Consider the following 23,059-nt stretch of genomic DNA (forward strand, 5'->3'; position numbering starts at 1 on the left):
TGAATGTTTAATGGGCTTTTCTTGCAGAAGACTTTTTTGATCCCATAATGTTGAATTTAGGTTATAAAATCAGGTTACCTTCCCTAAGGGCCCACTGACAGGAACACCAGATGGCCAAGACTAGCAAGTCTTTCAACAATGTAGACAGTACACCTAAGAACTTCAAGCTGGCAGTTGGAAGAACATTAGGTTGAAGATGCTGGAAACGAGCTGCAAACCGAGTTGTGTTGCCCCGTTTTCTGCTAGATTGCTGACTTGCAGTTTCCTTCCAGCTCCTCTGTGACCTTGCACAAGTCAGTCTTGGCCAGATTTATTGCCCAAGAGCTAGCAAGACCTGTGGAAGCTGGGTGGCTTTTCCTTTATGGGTTGAACCTTTAACACAGATGAAGTTTTTGTTTGTTTGTTTGTTTGTTTTTGAGATGGAGTCTTGCTCTGTCCCCCAGGCTGGAGTGCACTGGTGTGATCTCACCTCACTGCAACCTCCACCTCCCGGGTTCAAGCGATTCTCCTGCCTCAGCCACCCGACCAGCTGGGGATTACAGGCGCCTGCCACCGTGCCTGGCTAATTTTTGTATTTTTAGTAGAGACGAGGTTTCACCATGGTGGTCAGGCTGCTCTTGAACTCCTGACCTCAGGTGACCCGCCCACTTTGGCCTCCCAAAATGCTGGGATTACAGGCATGAGCCACCGCAATGGCCTGTCTGCTATTCTTGAGCAGGGAATACATAATTTGGAAACTCATCAGAAGGAAAAGGGGCTGAGTGGAGGGGAAGGAAATTGCTTTAGTTCAGGAGTTCGAGACCAGCCTGGGCAACATAGTGAGACCTTGTCTCTAAAAAAAAGAAAGAAAGAAAGAAAGAAAGAAAAAGAATAGATTATGAGCAAATGCATGGAGATAAAGGAAAAGGGGATGAGCCTCCGTGACATATTGATTCTCTAATCCAAGTTTTTCTGTTGTACCTATTGTCAGGTTTCAGGTAGAAGGGCTGGGAGGGCCAGGAGCCAGGGCCTTCTGTGGATGCACGGCCATCAGCCCCTTTTCTTTCTTTCTTTTTTTTCAGACGGAGTCTTGCTCTGTCGCCCAGGCTGGTGTGCAGTGGTGCAAATCTCGGCTCACTGCAAGCTCCGCCTCCCGGGTTCATGCCACTCTCCTGCCTCAGCCTCCCCAGTAGCTGGGACTACAGGCGGCTGCTGCCACGCTCGGCTAATTTTTTGTATTTTTAGTAGAGACAGGGTTTCATCGTGTTAGCCAGGATGGTCTCGATCTCCTGACTTCGTGATCCGCCCGCCGCGGCCTCCCAAAGTGCTGGGATTACAAACGTGAGCCACTGCGCCCAACCTCTTTCTTTTTCTTTTTTGAGACGGAGTCTTGCTCTGTTGCGAGGCTGGAGTGCAGTGGCGCGATCTCGGCTCACGGCAACATCCGCCTCCCGGGTTCAAGCAATTCTCTGCCTCAGCCTCCTGAGTAGCTGAGATTACAGGCATGCGCCACCATGCCCGGGTAATTTTTGTATTTTTAGTAGAGACGGGGTTTCACCATCTTGGCCAGACTGGTCTTGAACTCCTGACCTCATGATCCACCCGCCTCGGCCCCCCAAAGTGCTAGGATTACAAGCATGAGGCACTGCGCCCGGCCTCTTTCTTTCCTTCCTTTTTTCTGAGACGGAGTCTTGCTCTATTGTCCAGGCTGGAGTGCAGTGGCACAGTCTAGGCTCACTGCAATCTCTGCCTCCCGGGTTTAAGTGATTCTCCTGCCTCAGCCTCCCGAGTAGCTGGGATTACAGGCGCCTGCCACCAAGCCCGGGTAATTTTTTTTTTTTTTTTTGAGACAGTCTCCCTCTTTCGCCTAGGCTGGAGTGCAGTGGCGCTATCTCGACTCACTGCAAGCTCCGCCTCCCGGGTTCAGGTCATTCTCCTGCCTCAGCCTCCTGAGTAGCTGGGACTACAGGCGCCCGCCACCACGCTCCACTAATTTTTTGTGTTTTTAGTAGAGACAGGGTTTCATCGTGTTAGCCAGGATGGTCTTGATCTCCTGACCTCGTGATCCACCCGCCTCGGCCTCCCACAGTGCTGTGATTACAGTCGTGAGCCACTGCGCCCAACTTCTTTCTGTCTTTCTTTCTTTTGAGACAGAGTCTTGTGCTGTTGCCAGGCAAGAGTGCAGTGGCGCGATCTCGGCTCACTGCAACCTGTGCTTCCCGGGTTCAAGCAATTCTCTGCCTCAGCCTCCTGAGTAGCTGGGATTACAGGCATGCGCCACCACGCCTAGCTACTTTTTGTATTTTTAGTAGCGATGGGGTTTCACTATCTTGGCCAGGCTGGTCTTGAACTCCTGACCTCGTGATCCACCCACCTCGGCCTCCCAAAGTGCTAGGATTACAAGCATGAGCCACTGCGCCCGGCCTTTTTCTTTCTTTCTTTTTTTCTGAGATGGAGTCTTGCTCTATTGTCCAGGCTGGAGTGCAGTGGCACAGTGTCGGCTCACTGCAACCTCTGCCTCTGCCTCCCGGGTTTAAGTGATTCTCCTGCCTCAGCCTCCCGAGTAGCTGGGATTACAGGCACCTGCCACCAAGCCCGGGTAATTTTTGTATTTTTGGTAGAGATGGGGTTTCACCATGTTGGCCAGGCTGGTCTAGAACTCCTGACCTCAGGTGGTCCACTCGCCGCGGCCTACCAAAGTGCTGGGATTACAGGCGTGAGCCACTGCGCCCCGCCAACCAGCTGGAGATGGCTTAAACTTACTCCCGAAGAAGCTCCCTTCCATTTCTCTCACACTAACGGACAATAAGGAGGCCTCGAGCTAGGCAGGCCAGGGCCGTACCCGAGCTGCTGGCAGGGAGCAAACCTCAGGAAAGTCAAGCCACCAAAAAACTGTAAGCCTCAATCAACTGAGAGGAAAGCACAAGAGGACCAGGTGTCACAGGGCAGAGGCCAAACCACAACTCCCAGCAGGTCACGCGGAGTAGGGCGGGTAAGCGCGCCTTCTTATTGGATGGCGATGGACAGCGTGCTCTTACGTCCCACCCCAGAAGGCAAGTCCCCTGCGCGCGGGGAACGGCGGGAGTAAGAGTCTGCGGGACCGGCAGCTGTACTTCATCTCCCAGCGGGCCGAGCGCTGAAGGCAGCAGCGCGGCGCCTTTGTGGTAGCAGTGGCCCCGCGCGGAGGAAGTTCCGGTGTCCGCGGCGCTGGGTCGGTGGCGGAGGCTGAGGAGAAGGAGGAGCGGGCCGTGGAGGCTTCGCCGCCTAGGTAAGGGCCCGGGACTGGAGGGGAGGCGTGCCAGAGCCTGCCAGGGAATAGCCAGCAGACAGGCCCGCTCTAGACATCGCAGGCCCGCGCAGCCTGAAAGCTGTGGCTTCAGTGTCGCGGGGCGGCTGCGGCCTCGCTCGGGAAGAAGACCAAGCAACGGTGAGATGAGGGAGGCGCCGCCCGTGGCAGGAACGCCCCGGAACCGTCGCGGGCCTGGGGCGGGGCCCGGCGCGGCGGTAGATTACCGGTCCCGCCGCGGAGCGGCCAGCTGTGAGGCTGGGGCCGGCGCGTGGTTGCGGCTCTGTGCTCCTAGTCTTCGGAGCTGTAAGTGGGCTGTTCTTGCGGTTTTCCTGTTTCAGATCCAATTCTGTGGCATCACTAGGTAGGGAGCGCTTGTGCTTAGCACGTAGTCTCGTCCTCAGACTTGGACAGACACAAGGGAGGCTCCGCCGGACCGGAGGGCACAAGAGCTCCGAGCCCGGTCGTCGGGGCGGTAGAACCTGGAAGCGGGAGAGTGGTCTGGTGGGTTCTGCGCCCGTTAGGCAATGAAGGAGAAGGATGTTTTATCGTATTCACGCTTTAGATTCCATTAGCGGTGTAAATAGATGTTTTTCTCTTTATTTTAGAATTGACGTTAGGCGAATGGGTTCAACTTTGGGAATGCCTTTTTTTTTTTTTTTAAAGGAAGGGCCCTGTTTCGTAGGGTACATAAACCGTGAGCGTAATTGTATTTTTTGCATATTCCAGGTTTGCTTGTGAAGGTCAGAGTAGCCGGATTTAAGTGAAGGAGTTCAGTAGACATGCAGACATGGTCACCTGGTTCATTTTCTGAACCCTGGATTGTGCCCTCGGCTTGCTAGTTTCCACCTTCCTATTGAGAAATGCCACCAGTGTGAATGATTTAAATATGTCACCATTACTGAATTTGTGAGGTCTGTAACGAGAGGTGTTAAGAGCTGGTGCGTGATGGTAGGACTGGCAGTGAAGAAAGTAACTAAATAATATGTTACCATTTTGGTGAAACACAAAAGTTGAATTTGAACCTTGTCTCAGAAACTAGCATCTAACTAGATACCTAACCTGCAGGACAGGTCCCAGGTCTCTGTGGATAGTTGTAGCACCTTTCCTTATAGAATTCTATTACCAGGCCGAGCCTGGTGGCTCACGCCTGTAATCCCAGAACTCTGGGAGGCTGAGGTGGGAGGATTGCTTGAGCCCAGGAGTTGGAGACCAGTGTGGGCACATGGCGAGACCCCTACTCTACAAAAAATAAGATAGCCAGGGTCGGGCACGGTAGCTCACACCTGTAATCCCAGCACTTTGGGAGGCTGAGGCGGGGAGTTCGAGACCAGCCTGACTAACATGGAGAAACCGCGTCTCTACTAAAAGTACAAAATTAGCCGGGCATGGTGGCACATGCCTGTAATCCCAGCTACTTGGGAGGCTGAAGCAAGAGAATCGCTTGAACCCGGGAGGCGGAGGTTGCGGTGAGCTGAGATTGCTCCATTGCACTCCAGCCTGGGCCACAAGAGTGAAACTCTGTCTGAAAAAAAAAACCCAAAAAAAAACCCCGCATAACTCAACAAAAACCAACATAGTAGAGGCAGCATTTCGCCTTATGCCCAGCTAATTTTTTGTATTTTTTTAGTAGAGGCGGAGTTTCGCTATGTTGGCCAGGCTGGTCTTGAACTACTGACCTCAGGTGATCCACCTGCCTTGGCCTCCCAAAGTGCTGGGATTACAGGCGTGAGCCACCGTGCCCGGCCCTATTATAGTATTTCTAAAACAAATTGTGAGCCTGGGCAACATCGCAAAACCCTGTCTCTACAAAAAATACAAAAAAAAATTAGCCAGGCGTGGTGGCATGCTCCTGTTAGCCCTAACTACTCAGAAGGCTGAGATGGAAAAATCGCTTGAGCCGGGGAGGTAGAGGTTGTAGTAAGGGGAGATAGTGCCACTGCACTCCAACGTGGGCCACAGAGCAAGACTGTCTCAAAAAAAAAAAAAACAAATCAATTAAATAAATTGTGGTAAATATATATTTTTATGTATGTTTATGTATATTTTAACAAAATTTGCTCTTTAAACCATTATTAAGTATACAATTCAGCCGGGCACGGTGGCTCACGCCTGTAATCCCAGCACTTTGGGAGGCCGAGGTGGGCGGATCACGAGGTCAGGAGATCGAGACCATCCTGGCTAACATGGTGAAACCCCATCTCTACTAAAAATACAAAAAATGAGCCGTGCGTGGTGGTGGGCGCCTGTAGTCCCAGCTACTCAGGAGGCTGAGGCAGGAGAATGGTGTGAACCTGAGAGGCGGAGCTTGCAGTGAGCCGAGATTGGGCCACTGCACTCCAGCCTGGGCGACAGAGCGAGACTCCGAGACTCCATCTCAAAAAAAAAAAAAAGTATACAATTCAATGGTATTAATTACATTCACAATGTAGTACAAGCAATACCACTATTTCTGAAACTTTAGTATCTCAGACAGAAACTCTGTAACCAGGGAGGGCATGGTGGCTCACGCCTGTAATCCCAGCACTTTGGGAGGTCAAGGTGGGCAGATCACTTGAGTTCAGGAGTTCAAGAACAGCCTGGCCAACATGGTGAAACCCCGTATCTACTAAAAATACAAAAATTAGCCATGCATGGTGGCATGCATCTGTAACACCAGCTACTAAGGAGGCAGAGGTTGCAGTGAGCTGGGGTCATGCCATTGCACTTCAGCCTGGGCTGCACAGCCAGACTCCATCTCAAAAAAAAGAAAAAAAGAAACTGTAACCATTAAACAAGTTAACTTCCCATTTCCTCCTCTTAATCTCTAATCTACTTTGTGTCTGTCTATGAGTGTGCTTGTTCTAGGTACTGCAAATACTAAATGGAATCATACAGTATTGTCCTTTTTTGTGTCTGGTTTATTTCACTTAGTGTAATGGTTTCAAGGTTGATCCATGTTGTAATGTGTATCAGAATTTCATTCCTTTTTAAGGCTTAATCCGTTGTGTGTGTACACTACATTTTGTTTATTAATTCATTTGTAGCAGACACTTGGGTTGTTTCTGCCTTTTGACTATTGTAAATAATGATCCTGTGATCATTGGTGTACAAATATCTCTTTGAGTCCCTGCTTTGAATTCTTTTGGGTATATACCCAGAAGGGAAATTGCTATATGGTAATTATTATTATTATTAATTATTTTATTTATTTTTTTTTGAGACAGGGTCTTGCTCTGTTGCCCAGGCTGGAGTTCAGTGGCACAGTCATGGCTCACTGCAGCCTCGAACTCTTGAGCTTAAGCAGTCATCCCGCCTCAGCTTCCTGAGTAGCTGGGACTACAGGCATGGGCTGCCACAACCAGCTAATTTTTTTGTTTAATTTTTATTTTTTGTGATGAAGTCTTGCCTTGTTGTCTAGGCTGGTCTCGAACTCCTGAGTTCAAGTGATCCTCCTGTCTTGGCCTCCCGAAGTGCTGGCATTACAGGCATGAGCCACCACATCTGGCCCATAATTTTTTTATTTTAATTTTTTTGTGGAGACAGGGTCTCCCTATGTTGCCTATGCTGGTCTCAAACTCCTGGCCTCAAGCCATTTTCCCTCCTTGGCCTCTCAAGGTACTGGTATTACAGGCATGAGCCACTGCACCCAGTTGATACTTGGTTATTATATGTTTAGCTTTTTGAGGACCCACCATACTGTTTTCCTCAATGGCTGCATCGTTTTACATTCCCACCAGTAATACACAAGGGTTCCAATTTTCCCACATCCTCCCCAACACTTATTTTCTGTTTTTCCTTTTTTGATAAATTTGTGTGTGTATATGTGGTTTTTTATTTGTGTGTTTTGATAATAGCCACCCTAATGGGTGTGAAGTGGTATCTCGTTGTGTTTTCTTGGTTTTTGCTTGTTTGCACCTTTTTACCCATTTTTAAGTGTGCTACTTAGTAGTAGTAAGTACATTCTTCTTTTTGTGCAACCATAATAAAAATCCAGCTTCAGAACTTTTTTCATCTTCCCAAACTGAGTTTCTGTACCCATTGAATAGTAACTCCCTATTCTCTCCTCCCCTGACAATCACCATTCTGCTTTCTGTCTCTATGAATTTGACTACTCTAGGTATCTCATGTAAGTGGAATCATATAATATTTGTTCTTTTGTGTATGGCTTATTTTACTTAGCATAATATCTTCAGGATTCATCCATCTTGTAGTATGTATAAGAATTTTATTCCTTTTCAAGGCTGAGTAATATTCCATTATACGTATATACCACATTTTGTTTATCCATTTATCTATTGATGGACATTTGGGTTGTTTCCACCTTTTTGCTCTTGTGAATATAATGGTGCTATGAATATCAGTGTACAAATATCTTTTTTTTTTTTTTTTTTTTTGAGGCAGTATCGCTCTTGTCACCCAGGCTGAAGTGCAGTGGCATGACCTTGGCTCACTGCAACCTCTGCCTCCTGGGTTCAAGGCATTCTCCTGCCTCAGCCTCCCGAGTAGCTGGGATTACAGATGTGCGCCACCGTGTCTAGCTAATTTTTTAATTTTTAGTAGAGAAGGAGTTTCGCCATGTTGGCCAGGCTGGTCTTGAACTTCTGACCTCAGGTAATCAACCTGCCTCGGCCTCCCAAAGTGGTGGAATTACAGGTGTCAGCCACCGTGCCCAGCCACAAATATCAAGTCTTTACTTTCATTTCTTTTGGGAATATATATACTCAGAAATGGAATCGACAATTGACAGAGCAAATGGTAATTCTATGTGTAATTTAAAAAAAAATTTTTTTTTTTTGAAACGGATTCTTGCTCTGTCGCCCAGGCTGGAGTGCAGTGGCGTGATCTCGGCTCACTCCAAGCTCCGCCTCCTGGGTTCTTGCCATTCTCCTGCCTCAGCCTCCCGAGTAGCTGGGACTACAGCGTCCGCCACCACGCCCGGCTAATTTTTTGTATTTTTAGTAGAGACGGGGTTTCACCGTGTTAGCCAGGATAGTCTCCATCTCCTGACCTCATGATCTGCCCGCCTTGGCCTCCCAAAGTGCTGGGATTACAGGCGTGAGCCACTGCGCCTGGCCAATTTTTTTTTTTTTTTTTTAGACAGGGTCTTGCTCTGTTGTCCAGGCTGGAGTGCAGTGGTGCAGTCACAGTTCTCTGCAGCCCTGACCTTCTCAGTTCAAGCTATCCTCTCACCTCACCCTCTTAAGTAGCTGAGACTACAGGTGCATGCCACCATGCCTAGCTAATTTTTTTATTTTTTTGTAGCTGTGGGATTTCGCTAGGTTGCCCAGGCTTTATGTATCATTTTTTTGAGGAACTGCCTTACTGTTTTCCACACTGGTTGCACCATTTTACATTCTGTTAGCAGTGTACAAAGGTTTTGTTATAGACTGAATTGTGTCCCCCTGAAAATTCACGTGTTGAAGCCCTAAGCCCCAGTGTGACTGTATTTGGAAATAGGACCTTTACAGAGAAATTAAAAAGTTAGAAGATATCATAAGGGGCTGGGTGCGGGTGGCTCATGCCTGTAATCCCAGCACTTTGGGAGGCTGAGGCAGGCGGATCACAAGGTCAGGAGATCGAGACCATCCTGGCCAACACGGTGAAACCCCGTCTCTACTAAAAATACAAAACATTAACCAGGCGTGGCGGCATGCACCTGTAGTCCCAGCTGCTGGGGAGGCTGGGGCAGGAGAATGGCGTGAACCCGGGAGGCACAGCTTGCAGTGAGCCAAAATCGCGCCACTGCACTCCAGCCTGGGTGACAGAGCGAGACTCCATCTCAAAAAAAAAAAAAAAAAAAAAGAAGATAGAAGGATGAGACCTTAATCCAGCAGGACTGCTGTCTTCGTAAGAAAAGGACTGGATACCAGGAGTGCGTGTACAGAGAGAAAAGGCTGCATGAGGACAGAGGTAGAAGGGGGCTGCCTGCAAGCCAAGGAGAGAGACCTCACCTAAAACAAACCTTGCTGACACCTTGATCTTGGACTCCCAGCCTCCAGAGCTGTGAGAATAATTTCTGTGGCTTAAGCCTTCCACTCCATGGTATTTTGTTATGGCAGTCCTAGCATACTGTGTAATATAGGTTTCAATTCAGTTTCTCTGCATCCTCCACATCCTGGCCAACACTTGTTATTTTCTTTCTTTTTTTTTTTTTGGAGACAGATTCTCGCTCTGTCACGCAGGCTGGAGTGCAGTGGCACAATCTTGGCTCACTGCAGCCTCCACCTCCCGGGTTCAAGCGATTCTCCTGCCTCAGCCTCCCGAGTAACTGGGATTACAGGCAGCCGCCACCGTGCCCAGCTAATTTTTGCATTTTAGTTGAGATGGTGTTTCTCCATGTTGGCCAGGCTGGTCTTGAACTCCTGATGTCAGGTGACCCGCCAGCCTTGGCCTCCCAAAGTGTTGGGATTATAAGCATGAGCCACCGCGCCTGGTATTTTCTTTTTTTTTGAGACAGAGTCTCACTCTGTTGCCCAGGCCGGAGTGAAGTGGCATGATCTCGGCTCACTGCAACCTCTGCCTCCCAGATTGAAGCAATTCTTGTGCCTCAGCCTCCCGGGTAGCTGGGATTACAGGCGTGTGCCACCACGCCTGGCTAATTTTTGTATTTTAGTAGAGACAGGGTTTCACCATATTAGCCAGGCTGGTCTTGAACTCCTGACCTCAAGTGATCTGTCCACCTTGGCCTCCCAAGGTGCTGGGATTACAGGTGTGAGCCACCTCACCCGGCCTATTTTCTGTTTCTTTTTTTTTTTTTTTTCATTAGTAGCTATCCTAGTGGATGTGAAGTGGTATCTTATTGTGGTTTCTGATTTGCATTTCCCTGATGATAAGTGATGTTGAGCATCTGTTCATGTTCTTATTGGCTATTTGCATATCCTCTTTTGGAGAAGTATCTATTCATGTCTTTTGTTGACCATTTTAAAATGGGGTTTTTCATCCTGGCTAACACGGTGAAACCCTGTCTCTACTAAAAACACACACACACACACAAAAAAAAATTAGCCGGGCGCAGTGGCAGGCGCCTGTAGTCCCAGCTACTTGGGAGGCTGAGGCAGAAGGATGGTGTGAACCTGGGAGGCAGAGCTCGCAGTGAGCAGAGATTGAGCCACTGCACTCCAGCCTGGGTGACAGAGCGAGACTCCGTCTCAAAAAAAAAAGGGGGGGGGGTTTGAGCTGGGTGTGCAGGTGCACACCTGTATTCCCAGCTGCTCGGGAGGCTGAGGTAGGTGGATCTCTTGAGCCCAAGTGTTTGAGGGTGCAGTGAGCTGTGATTGCACCACTGGACTCCACCCTGGGTGACAGAGTGACCCAGTCTCTAAAAATAAAATAAAATTAGGTTTTTGTCTGTGTTGTTGAGTTTTAGGAGTCCTTTATATACTCTAGATATTAATTCCTTGTCAGATATTTGACTTACAAATATTTTCTCTCTGTGGTTGTCTTTATACTCTGTTGATAGTGTCTTTTGATGCACAGAGGTTTTCATTTTGATGAAGTCTAATTTATCTTCTTTTTTTAAAATCTGTGCCTCATCTGCAAATATTACCAATCGAAAGTCATGAAATTTTTCCCCTAAGATTTTATAGTTTTAGCGCTTACGTTTGGGTCTTTGATCCAATTTGAGTTAATTTTTTATATATTTTTGTTGTGTAAGAGTCCCACTTTATTGTTATGCATGTGGATATTCAGTTTTCGGAGTACGATTTTCCATTTGGGAAAAAGATTGTACTTTCCCCGTTGGATGGTCTTGACACCTTTGTTGAAAATCAGTTGACTAAAGTTCAAGACTAGCCTTGCCAACATGGCAATATCCTGTCTGTACTAAAAATACCACTATTAGCTGGGCATGGTGGTGCCTGGCTGTAATCCCAGCTACTCGGGAGGCTGAGGCAGGAGAATCGCTTGAACAGGGAGGTGGAGGCTGCAGTGAGCTGAGATTGCGCCACTGCCCTCCAGCCTGGGCGACAGAGCGAGACATGAGAATCTGTCTTAAAAAAAAAAGAAAATTGACCATATATGTGAGGATTTATTTCTGGTCTCTCCATTCAGTTGATTGGTCTTTATGTCTATCTTTATGTCCTTACTGCACTGTTGTGATGGCTGTAGCTAAATGGTACACTTAAAAATGGTTAAAATAGGCCAGGCACGGTGGCTCACGCCTATAATCTTAGCACTTTAGGAGGCTGAGGTGGGCAGATTGCCTGTGCTCAGGAGTTCGAGACCAGCCTAGGCAACATAGTGAAACCCCGATTTTATTAAAATACAAAAATTAGCTGGGTGTGGTGTGTGCCTGTAATTCCAGCTACTCAGGAGGCTAAGGCACAAGAATTGCTTGAGGCCTGGTGCTGTGGCTCACGCCTGTAATCCCAGCACTTTGGGAGGCCGAGGCAGGTCAGGAGATCGAGACCATCCTGGCCAATGTCATGAAACCTAGTCTCTACTCAAAATACAAAAAATTAGCTGGGTGTGGTGGTGCGCACCTAGTCCCAGGTACTTGGGAGGCTGAGGCAGGAGGATCACTTGAACCCAGGAGGTGGAGGTTGCAGTGAGCCAAGATTGCGCCACTGCACTCTAGACTGGCGGCAGAGTGAGACTCTGTCTCAAAAAAGAAAAAAAAAAAAAGAATTGCTTGAACCCAGGAGGTAGAGGTTGCAGTGAGCTGAGATTGCACCCTGCACTCCAGCCTGGGCAACAGAGTGAGACTATTTACATACCCAATTTTTTTTTTTTTTTGGGATGGTGTCTTGCACTGTCGCCCAGGCTGGAGTGCTGTGGCGTGATCTTGGCTCACTGCAACCTCTGCCTCCTGGGTTCAAGCAATTCTCCTGCCTCAGGCTCTCAAGTAGCTGGGTTACAGGTACCTGCCACCACGCCTGGCTAATTTCTTGTATTTTTAGTAGAGATGGAGTTTCACTATATTGGCCAGGCTGGTCTCAAATTTCTGACCTTGTGATCCGCTGGCCTCGGCCTCCCAAAGTGCTGGGACTACAGGTGTGAGCCACCACGCCTGGTCATACCCAAATATTTTACCATAATTATAAAAGAATTTATTATTTTTATTTTTTCTTTTTAAATTCTTTAATCTTCTTCATTTGTTAATGCTTTGCTGAATCATAAAAAATTATGAAATAAAAAGAATAGGTCTTGTTGATTCTTCTTTTTACTTACCTCCCCCTACTTACCCCCTCTTACTTTATCAAAGAAAACACTTCATTTGAAACTTAACAGAAGTACATTCTCCCAGAGAGGAAAATCCTTCAGGACAACATTTTTTTTTGTTTGCTTGTTTTTTTTGAGATGGAGTCTCACTCTGTCCCCGAGGCTGGAGTGCAGTGGCACGATCGCAGCTCATTGCAACCTCTGCCTCCCGGGTTCAAGCGATTCTCCTGCCTCAGCCTCCCGAGTAGCTGGGACTACAGGCGCCTGTCACCATGCCCTGCTAATTTCTGTATTTTTAGTAGAAACAGTTGGCCAGGATGGTTTCAATCTCATGACTTTGTGATCTGACAACTTTGGCCTCCCAAAGTGCTGGGAATACAGGCGTGAGCCACAGCGCTCAGCCAATTTTTTGTATTTTTAGTGGAGACAAGGTTTCACCGTGTTTGCCAGGATGGTCTTGATCTCCTGACCTCGTGATCCGCCCGCCTCCCAAAGTGCTGGGATTACAGGCCTGAGCTACCACGCCCAGCCTTTTTTTTTATTATTTTATTTATTTTATTCTCAGCCTTCTGGGTAACTGGTACTACAGGTGCATACCACCACGCTCAGCTAATTTATGTATTTTTAGTAGAAATGGGGTTTCGCCATATTGGCCAGGCTGGTTTTGAATTCCTGGTCTCAAGTGATCTGCCTGCCTCCGCCTCCTAAAGTGCTGAGATTACAGGCATGAGCCACTGGCCCAGACTACACTTAAAATTTTCAAATCGAGATATTTTGGGGAGCAAGGGTGCTTCTAGCAGCCACTAATTCCAGTTCTTGAGTGCATATTAAAGTTGCTACTGTTTAAAAGCTTGTAGTTGGATCCAGGGAGTGGGTAGGCGGTCAGAGTAACCCTTGCTTCTTGGTGTCTCCTTGATGCTCTTAGCTGAATGTCCTGTGTAGCCCACAACATTTACTTTGGGAAAAAATTAAGAGTGTTTAAAGCAGGATCAAGCTGCTGCATACCACAGCTAAAACTACTAGAATAAGACCCCTGGTTCTGTTTCATTGTTTTTTGGAGCTAAAGTCATGATTAAGAAGGATGGCCTGGGATATTGGTACTGTGCTGCTAGAGGTGCAATTCCTGGTTCTTTGCAAGATAGACCAGAGTGAAAGCATTTGTTAGGAATGTTTTTATTAATCAAGAGTGAAAGGCAAGGCCAGGCGTGGTGACTCAGGCTTGTAATCCCAGCACTTTGGGAGGCCAAGGTGCGGGATCATTTGAGGTCAGGAGTTCAAGACCAGCCTGGCCAACATGGTGAAACCCCGTCTCTACTAAAAATACAAAAATTGGCTGGGTGTGGTGGTGCATGCCTGTAATCCCAGCTACTCGGGAGACTGAGGCAGGAGAATCGCTTGAATCCGGGAGATGGAGGTTGCAGTAAGCTGAGATCATGTCACTGTGGTCCAGCCTGGGTGACAGAGGGAGACTGTTTCAAAAAAAAAAAAAACAGAAAGAATGAAAGGCAAAACATTAAAAATAGAATTACCATGTGATCTAACAATTTTACTTCTGGATATATGTCCAAAATAATTGAAAACAAAGAAAAAGAAAAACAGAGTCTCGATGAGATATTTGTACCCATGTTCATAACAGCGTTATTCACATTAGCTAAAATGTGGAAGCAACCCAACTATTCATTGATGGATGAATAGATAAGGAAAATGTGGTATGTACATATAACTGAAAAATTATTCAGTGTTAGGAAGGAAGGTAATTCTGACATATGCTACAACATGGATGAACCTTGAGGATATTATGCTAAGTGAAATAAGCCAGTCATGTAAAAGACAAATACCATATAATTTCACTTAGACACTTTGAGTAGTGAAAATCATAGAAACAGAAAATAGTTGTCAGGGATGGTGTGAGGGATGAATCAGCAGTTACTATTTCTTTTTGTTTGTTTGTTTTTTGAGATGGGGTCTTGCTCTGTTGCCCAGGCTGGAGTACAGTGGTGTGATCTTGGCTCACTGCAACCTCTGCCTCCCAGGCGCAAGCCATCTTCCCACCTCAGCGTCCTCAGTAGCTGGGACTACAGATGTGTTCCACCTTGTCCGGCTGATTTGTGTGTGTGTATATGTGTGTGTGTGTGGAGACAAGGTTTTGCCATGTTGCCCAGGCTGGTCTCGAACTCCTGAGCTCAAGCATCAAGCAATCTACCTTTTCCAGCTTTCCAAAGTGCTGGGATTACAGACAAGGGCCACTGTGCCTGGCCTTTACTATATTTTATTTTATTTATTATTTATTTATTTATTTATGTATTTTGAGATGAAGTCTCACTCTGTTGCCCAGGCTGGAGTGCAGTGGCACGATCTTGGCTCACTGCATCCTCTGCCTCCCAAGTTCAAGTGATTCTCCTGCCTCAGCCTCCAGTTATTATTATTATTATTATTATGTTGTTGTTGTTCTGTTTTTTTGAGGTGGAGTCTCGCCCTGTCGCCCAGGCTGGAGTGCAGTGGCACAAACTCGGCTCACTGCAACCTCCATCTCCCAGGTTCAAGTGATTCTTCTGCCTCAACCTCCCAAGTAGCTGGGACTACAGGTGCCCGCCACCATGCCTGGCTAATTTTTGTATTTTTAGTAGAGACGGGATTTCACCATATTGGTCAGGCTGGTCTTGATCTCCTGATCTTGTGGTCCACCTGCCTCGGCCTCCCAAAGTGCTGGGATTATAGGTGTGAGCCCCCATGCCCTGCCTTGTTATTATTATTATTTTTATTTTAATTTTTTTGTCTGAGACGGAGTCTCGCTCTGTCACCCAGGCTAGAATGCAGTGGCACGATCTTGGCTTAGTACAACCTCTGCCTCCCGAGTTCAAGTGATTCTCCTGCCTCAGCCTCCCGAGTATATGGGACTACAGGTGTGTGCCACCATGGCTAATTTTTGTATTTTTAGTAGCGATGGGGTTTCACCATGTTGGTCAGGATGGTCTAGATCTCTTGACCTCGTGATCTACCCGCCTTGGCCTCCCAAAGTGCTGGGATTACAGGCATGAGCCACTGCGCCTGGCCCCAATTTTTGTATTTTTAATAGAGACAGGGTTTTGGCATGTTGGCCAGGCTGGTCTCAGACTCCTGACCTCAAGTGATCTGCCCACTTCAGCCTTCTGAAGTGCTGGGATTAAAGACATGAGCACTGTGCCCAGCCACTTTACTATATTTTAAATTAGGTTACTTATCCTTTGTTTTTTTTTTTGTTTTTTTTTTTTTTTTGAGACGAAGTTTTGCTCTTGTTGCCCAGGCTGGTGTGCAATGGTGCATCTCGACTCAACGCAACCTCTGTCTCCCGGGTTCAAGTGATTCTCCTGCCTCAGCCTCCCGAGTAGCTGGGATTACAGGCATGCATCACCACGCCAGCTAATTTTGTATTTTTAGTAGAGACGGGGTTTCTCCATGTTGGTCAGGCTGGTCTCAAACTCCCGACCTCAGGTGATCCACCTGCCTTGGCCTCCCAAAGTGTTGGGATTACAGGCGTGAGCCACTGCTCCTGGCTTATTTTTCTTTTTGTTACTGAGTTGAAATCATTTTTTATATATTTTAGATACAAGTCACTTACCAAATATGTGATTTGCACAAATTTTCTCCCATTCTGTGGGATGTCTTTTCATTTAAACCAAAAAATTGTAGAGATGGGGGTTTTGCTGTGTTGCCCAGGTTGGTCTTGAACTCCTGGTCTTAAGTGATCCTCTGACCTTGGCCTCAAAAAGTGCTGCGATTATAGGCATGAGCCAATGTGCACAGCTTACCTTTTCTTCTTTTCTTTTTTTTTTGAGGCAGGGTCTTGCTCTGTTGCCCAGGCTGGAGTGCAGTGGTACAATCATGGCTTACTGCAGGCTGAAACTCCCATGCTCAAGTGATCCTCCCACTTTAGCCTCCTAGGTAACTGGGACCATAGGGGCGTGCCATCACACCTTGCTAATTTTTTTTTTTTTTTTTGAGATGGAGTCTTGCCCTGTTGCCCAGGTTGGAGTGCAGTGGAGCGATCTTGGCTCACTGCAAATTCCACCTCCCGGATTCAAGTGATTCTCCTCCCTCAGCCTCCTGAGTAGCTGGGACTACAGGCGTGTGCCACCACGCCCAGCTAATTTTTGTATTCTGAGTAGAGACGGGATTTCACCACATTGGCCAGGCTGGTCTCGATCTCTTGACCTCGTGATCTGCCCGCCTTGGCCTCCCAAAGTGCTGGGATTACAGGTGTGAGTGTGAGCCACCGAACCTGGCCTTTTTTTTTTTTTTTTTTTTTTTTGAGACCGTCTCACTCTGTCACCCAGGCTGGAGTGCAGTGACATGACACAATCTCGGCTCACTGCAACCTCTGCCTTCTAGGTTCAAGTGATCCTTCTGCCACAGCCTCCTGAGTAGCTGGGATTGCAGGCATGTGCCACCATGCCTGGCTAATTTTTGTATTTTTAGTAGAGACGGGGTTTCACCATGTTGGCCTACCTGGTCTTGAATTCCTGACCTCAGATGATCTGCCTGCATCAGCCTCCCAAAGTGCTGGGGTTACAAGCGTGAGCCACCACGCCTAGCTGGACCTGACTAATTAAAAAAAAATTTTTGTAGGCTGGGCAGGGTGGCTCACACCTGTAATCCCAGTACTTTGAGAGGTGGAGGCAGGGTAATCACCTGAATCAGGAGTTTGAGACCAGCCCGGGCAACATAATGAAACCCTAGGTCTACCAGAAATACACAAAAAAATTAGCTGAGCATGGTAGTGCACGTTTGTAGTCCCAGCTACTCAGGAGGCTGAGGTGGGAGGATGGCTGGAGCCAGGGAAGCAGTGGTTACAGTGAGCCGAGAATGTGCCACTGCACTCCAGCTTAGGTGACAGAGTGAGATAAGGTCTCAGAAAAAAAAAAAAAATTTGTAGGCCGGGCGCAATGGCTCACGCCTGTAATCCCAGCACTTTGGGAGGACCAGGCGGGCGGATCACAAGGTCAGGAGATTGAGACCACCCTGGCCAACATGGTGAAACCCCGTCTCCACTAAAAAAATACAAAAATTAGCTGGGCGTGGTGGCATGTGCCTGTAGTCCCAGCTACTTGGCAGGCTGAGGCAGAAGAATTGCTTGAACCCTGGAGGCGGAGGTTGCAGTGAGCGGAGATTGCACCATTGCACTCCAGCCTGGGCGACAGAGCGAGACTCCATCTCAAAAAAAAAAAAAAAAAATTTGTGGAGACAAGGTCTCAATATTTGCCCAGGATGGTCTGAAACTTCTGGGCTCAAGCCATCCTTCTGCCTCAGCTTCCCAAAGTATTGGAATTACAGGTGTGAGCCACTGTGTCTGGCCTATTTATAGACTCTTAATTCTGTTTCCTTGGTCTGTATGTCTATACTATGTCAGTGCCACACTGTCTTGATTACTGTAGCTTTGTGGTGAGTTTTGGAATTGGGAAGTGTCAGTCCCAATTCCAAGTCAGTATATATATACTTTGTTGTATATATTATTTTCTGTTTTGCACAGATATTATCAGGTTACAAATATTTTGCACACTTTTTTTTTTTTTTGAAACGGAGTCTTACTCTGTCACCCAGGCTGGAGTGCAGTGGCGCGATCTCAGCTCACTGCAAGCTCCACCTCCCAGGTTCACACCATTCTCCTGCCTCAGCCTCCCCAGCAGCTGGGACTGCAGGCGCACACTGCCACGCCCAGCTAATTTTTTTGTATTTTAAGTAGAGACAGGGTTTCACTGTGTTAGCCAGGATGGCCTCGATCTCCTGACCTCGTGATCCACCTGCCTAGGCCTCCCAAAGTGCTGGGATTACAGGCGTGAGCCACCGCACCCGGCCTTGCACATGTTTTTAAAACTTAATACATAATAGCTTATCCTGTATCAATTAACATAGCTACTTTATTTATTCTTAGGGCCGCATAGTATTTTTTTCTTTCTTTTTTTTTTTTTTGAGACTTGAGTCTCGCTCTGTTGCCCAGGCTGGAGTGCAGTGGTGTGATCTTGGCTTAAGCAACCTCTGCCTCCTGGGATCAAGCCTCGGGATCCTCCTACCTCAACCTCTGCAGTATTTGGGACTACAGACACCTGCTACCACACCCAGTTAATTTTCGTATTTTTTGTAGAGATAGGGTCTCTATTGAATGTGCATTTAGGCTTTATAATATTTATATATATATTTTTTGAAACAAAGTTTTGCTCTTGTTGCCCAGGCTGGAGTGCAGTGGCATGATCTTGGCTCACTGCAACCTTCGCCTCCCAGGTTCAAGTGATTCTCCTGCCTTAGCCTCCCGAGTAGCTGGGATTACAGTTTTTAAAAAATGTATCCTAGGCTGGGCGCAGTGGCTCACGCCTGTAATCCCAGCCCTTTGGGAGGCTGAGGCGGGTGGACCACCTGAGGTTTGGAGTTTGAGACCAGCCTGGCCAACATGGTGAAACCTCGTCTGTACTAAAAATACAAAAATTAGCTGAGTGTACTGGCGGGCGCCTGTAATCTCAGCTTCTTGGGAGGCTGAGGCAGGAGAAACGCTTGAACTTGAGAGGCGGTGGTTGCAGTTAGCCATTGCACTCCAGCCTGGGTGTCAAGCAAAACTCTGTCTCTCTCTCTCTCTGTGTCTCTCTCTCTCTCTCTCTCTCTCTGTGTGTGTGTGTGTGTATATATGTATATATATTCTGCCAATATTTTGTGATTAGAGAGTTTAAAGTATTTACATTTAAAGTAATTACTGATAAGGACTTTTGCCATTTTGCTACTACTTTTATGTTTAGCTGATTTTTTTTTTTTTGGTAGTGAAAAAAAAATTTTTTTTTTTTGAGAGCATGAGACTGTTGCCTAGGCTTTGGTGAGCAAAATAGTGCAGTGCCACAATCTCAGCTCACTGCGACTTTGGGCTCAAGTGATCCTCCTGTCCCAGTCTCCTGAGTAGCTGGTAGTATAGGTGTGCCACCACCATGCCTGGCTAATTTTTGTATTTTTTGTAGAGCTAGGGTTTTACCATGTTGCCCAGGCTGGTCGCAAACTGGGTTCAAACAATCTACCTGCCTTAGCCTTCCAAAGTGTTGGGATTACAGGCATTAGCCACTTTCTGCCCCCTCCCCCGCTTTTTTTTTTTTTTGAGACGGAGTTTCACTCTTGTTGCCCAGGCTGGAGTGCAGTGGCATGATTTCAGCTCACTGCAACCTCCGCCTCCCGGGTTCAGGCATTTTCCTGCCTCTGCCTCCCGAGTAGCTGGGATTACAGGCGTGCCACCATGCCTGGCTAATTTTGTATTTTTAATAGAGATGGGGTTTCTCTATGTTGGTCAGGCTGGTCTCGAACTCCTGACCTCAGGTGATCCTCCTGCCTTGGCTTCCCAAAGTGCTGGGATTATAGGCGTAAGCCATCACGCCTGGCCCACACTTTTTTTATTTTTTTATTTTTATTTTTTATTATTTATTTATTTATTGATTTTGAGATGGAGTTTCGTTCTTGTTGCCCAGGCTGGAGTGCAATGGCATAATCTCAGCTCACCGCAGCCTCCGCCTCCTGGGTTCAAGTGATTCTCCTGCCTCAGCCTCCTGAGTAGCTGAATTTACAGGCATGCGCCACCATGCCCAGCTAATTTTGTATTTTTAGTAGAGACGGGGTTTCTCCATGTTGGTCAGGCTGGTCTCGAACTCCAGACCTCAGGTGATCCTCCTGCCTCGGCCTCCCAAAGTGCTGGGATTACAGGCGTAAGCCACCACGCCTGGCCTGCTTTTTTTATTTTTTATTTATTTTTTCTTTTTAAGAGGCAGGGTCTTACTGTGTTGTCCAGATTGGAGAACAGTGGTGAGATCATAGCTCACTGCAGACTTGGATTCCTGGACTCAAGCAATCCTCCCGCTTCATTCTTTGCAAGTAACTGGAAGTGCAGACATGTGCCACCTGCCTTTTTTGTTTTTTAAATTTTTCATAGAGATGGGGTCTTGCTATGTTGCCTAGGCTGGTCTCAAACTCCTGGCCTCAAGCAATCGGCTTCCTGAAGTGCTGGGATTACAGATGTTAGCCACTGGCCTGTTGCGAAAATGTTTTGACTTTCTTCTCATTTTCTTTCTTTCTTTTTTTTTTTTTTTTTGAAGTAGAGAGAGTCTCACTATATGGCCAATGGTGGTTTCAAACTCCTGAGTCCAAGCAATCCTCCTGCCTCAGCCTCCCAGTGCTTGTCGTGCTAGGACAACAAGCATGAGCCACTGTGCCTAGCCCCTTCTCATTTTCTTTTTTTTTCTTTCTAGTGCATAAGCAGGCAATCTTATTTTCTTATGTGTATATTCTAAAGATATGTTCTTTGCAGTTACCATGGGAATTACACTTAACATCTCACAGTTATAATCTAATTTGAATTTATACTAACTTAAGTTCCGTAGTATACAAATCTCTGCTCCTATCCAGCTCCTTTCTCTTCCCTTTTCTGTTAAGTCATGGATTACATCTTTGTAAATCGTATCTCAGTAACCTAGATTAATAATTTTTTATGCATCTGTCTTTTAGATCACGTTGAAAGTGAAAAGTAGGAGTTACAAAGCAAAATTGCAATAATGCTAGTTTTTACAGTTGCCCCTGTATTTGCCTTTACCAGAGATCTTTCTTTCTTTTTTTTTGGGGGATGGAGTCTCGCTCTTTCGCCCAGGCTGGAGTGCAATGGCGCAATCTCAGCTGATTGTAACCTCTGCCTCCCGGGTTCAAAAGATTTTCTTGCCTCAGGCTCCTGAGTAGCTGGGACTGTAGTTGTACGCCACCACACGTGGCTGATTTTTGTATTTTTAGTAGAGACGGGGTTTTGTCATGTTGGCCAGGCTGGTCTTGAACTCCTGACCTCAGGTGTGAGCCACTGCACCCGGCCGAGATCTTTATTTCTTCACATGGCTTCACGTCTAGCTTTTAAAAATTCATTCTGGGCCGGGCGCAGTGGCTCACGCCTGTAATCCCAGCACTTTGGGAGGCTAAGGCGGGCGGATCACGAGGTCAGGAGATCGAGACCATCCTGGTTAACACAGTGAAACCCCGTCTCTACTAAAAACACAAAAGGCAGGGTGCGGTGGCTCACGCCTGTAATCCCAGCACTTTGGGAGGCTGAGGTGGGTGGATCACGAGGTCAGGAGATCGAGACCATCCTGGCTAACATGGTGAAACCCCGTCTCCACTAAAAATACAAAAAACAAAACAAAACAAAAAAAACAATTAGCTGGCATTGCGGTGGGGGAGACAGCAAGACTCTGTCTCAAAAAAAAAAAAAAAAACTACAAAAATTAGCCGGGCGTGGTGGCGGGCGCCTGTAGTCCCAGCTACTCGGGAGGCTGAGGCAGGAGAATGGCATGAACCCAGGAGGTGGAGCTTGCAGTGAGCCGAGATCGCTCAACTGCATTCCAGCCTTGGCAACAGAGCAAGACTCCATTTCAAAAAAAAAAAAAATTCATTCTGAAGAATTCCTTTTTTTTTTTTTTTTTTTTTTTGTAAAAATGGAGTCTCACTCTGTGGCCCTGGCTGGAGTGCTGAGTGCCATGGCATGATCTCAGCTCACTGCAACCAACCCCCGCTCCAAGTTGAAGCGATACTCCTGCCTCAGCCTCCTGACTAGCTGGGATTACGGGTGCCTGCTACTGCACCTGGCTAATTTTTGTATTTTTAGTAGAGACAGGTTTCACCATCTTGGCCAGGCTGGTGTCGAACTCCTGACCTCGTGACCAACCCACTTTGGCCTCCCAAAGTGCTGGGATTACAGGCGTGAGCCACCGTGCCCGGACTGAAGAATTCCCTTTTAGCATTTCTTACAAGGTCTGTATAGTGGTAATGAGCCTCCCTCAGCTTTTGTTTATCTGAGAATGTCTTGATTTTTTTCCTTTTTTTTTTTTTTTTTGAGATGGGGTCTCGCTCTGTCGCCCAGGCTGGAGTGCAGTGGCGTGATCTCAGCTCACTGCAAGCTCCGCCTCCTGGGTTCACACCATTCTCCTGCCTCAGCCTCGTGAGTAGCTGGGACTACAGGTGCCTGCCACCACGCCTGGCTAATTTTTTTTTTTTTTTTTGTATTTTTAGTAGAGACGGGGTTTCACTGTGTTAGCCAGGATGGTCTCGATCTCCTGACCTTGTGATCCGCCCGCCTCGGCCTCCCAAAGTGCTGGGATTACAGGTGTGAGCCGCCTCGTCCGGCCAATGTTTTTCCTTATTTTTTGAAGGACAGTGTTGCCATTTACAGAATTCTTGGTTGGCAATTTATATTTAGGGTTTTTTTTTTTTTTTGAGACAGAGTCTTGCTCTGTTGCCCAGGCTGGAGTGCAGTGGCGTGACCTCGGCTCACTGCAACCTCCGCCTCCGGGGTTCAAGTCATTCTCCTGCCTCAGCCTCCCAAGTAGCTGGGACTACAGGTGCCTGCCACTACACCTGGCTAATTTTTTGTATTTTTAGTAGAGACGGGGTGTCACCATGTTGGCCGGGCTGGTCTCGAACTCCTGACCTCAAGTGATCCACCCGCCTCAGCCTCCCAAAGTGCAGGGATTACAGACATGAGCCCCCACGCCCGGCCTAGGTCTTGTATGATCATACATTTTGCCTTGGCATTCATATGGCTTTCTAAATTTCACCATATACATGTTGCTTTGGAATGTCCTAATTTGCCAAAGAGTTTCACCTCAACTTCTGTGGGCA

At 47.2% G+C, this 23,059-nt stretch overlaps 1 protein-coding gene across 7 annotated transcripts in view; it reads left to right on the forward strand.

The window, feature by feature from the left end:
• Positions 1 to 3,032: 3,032 nt before the first annotated feature.
• Positions 3,033 to 23,059, forward strand: part of RBM6 (RNA binding motif protein 6) — a 135,763-nt gene continuing 115,736 nt past the window's right edge. For 4 of the 7 annotated variants that reach the window (XM_034956495.3, XM_063602374.1, XM_034956498.3 and 1 more), the window contains exon 1: positions 3,033 to 3,247. The gene's annotated coding sequence lies outside the window, so the exon portion shown is untranslated. Of the gene's footprint in view, positions 3,248 to 3,459; positions 3,572 to 23,059 lie in introns of those variants that run through there. The other 3 variants (XM_055109972.2, XM_034956504.3, XM_034956496.3) reach the window with 2 other exon arrangements.

This window comes from Pan paniscus, chromosome 2 (assembly GCF_029289425.2).
Source record: "Pan paniscus chromosome 2, NHGRI_mPanPan1-v2.0_pri, whole genome shotgun sequence".
Classification (NCBI taxonomy): domain Eukaryota; kingdom Metazoa; phylum Chordata; class Mammalia; order Primates; family Hominidae; genus Pan; species Pan paniscus.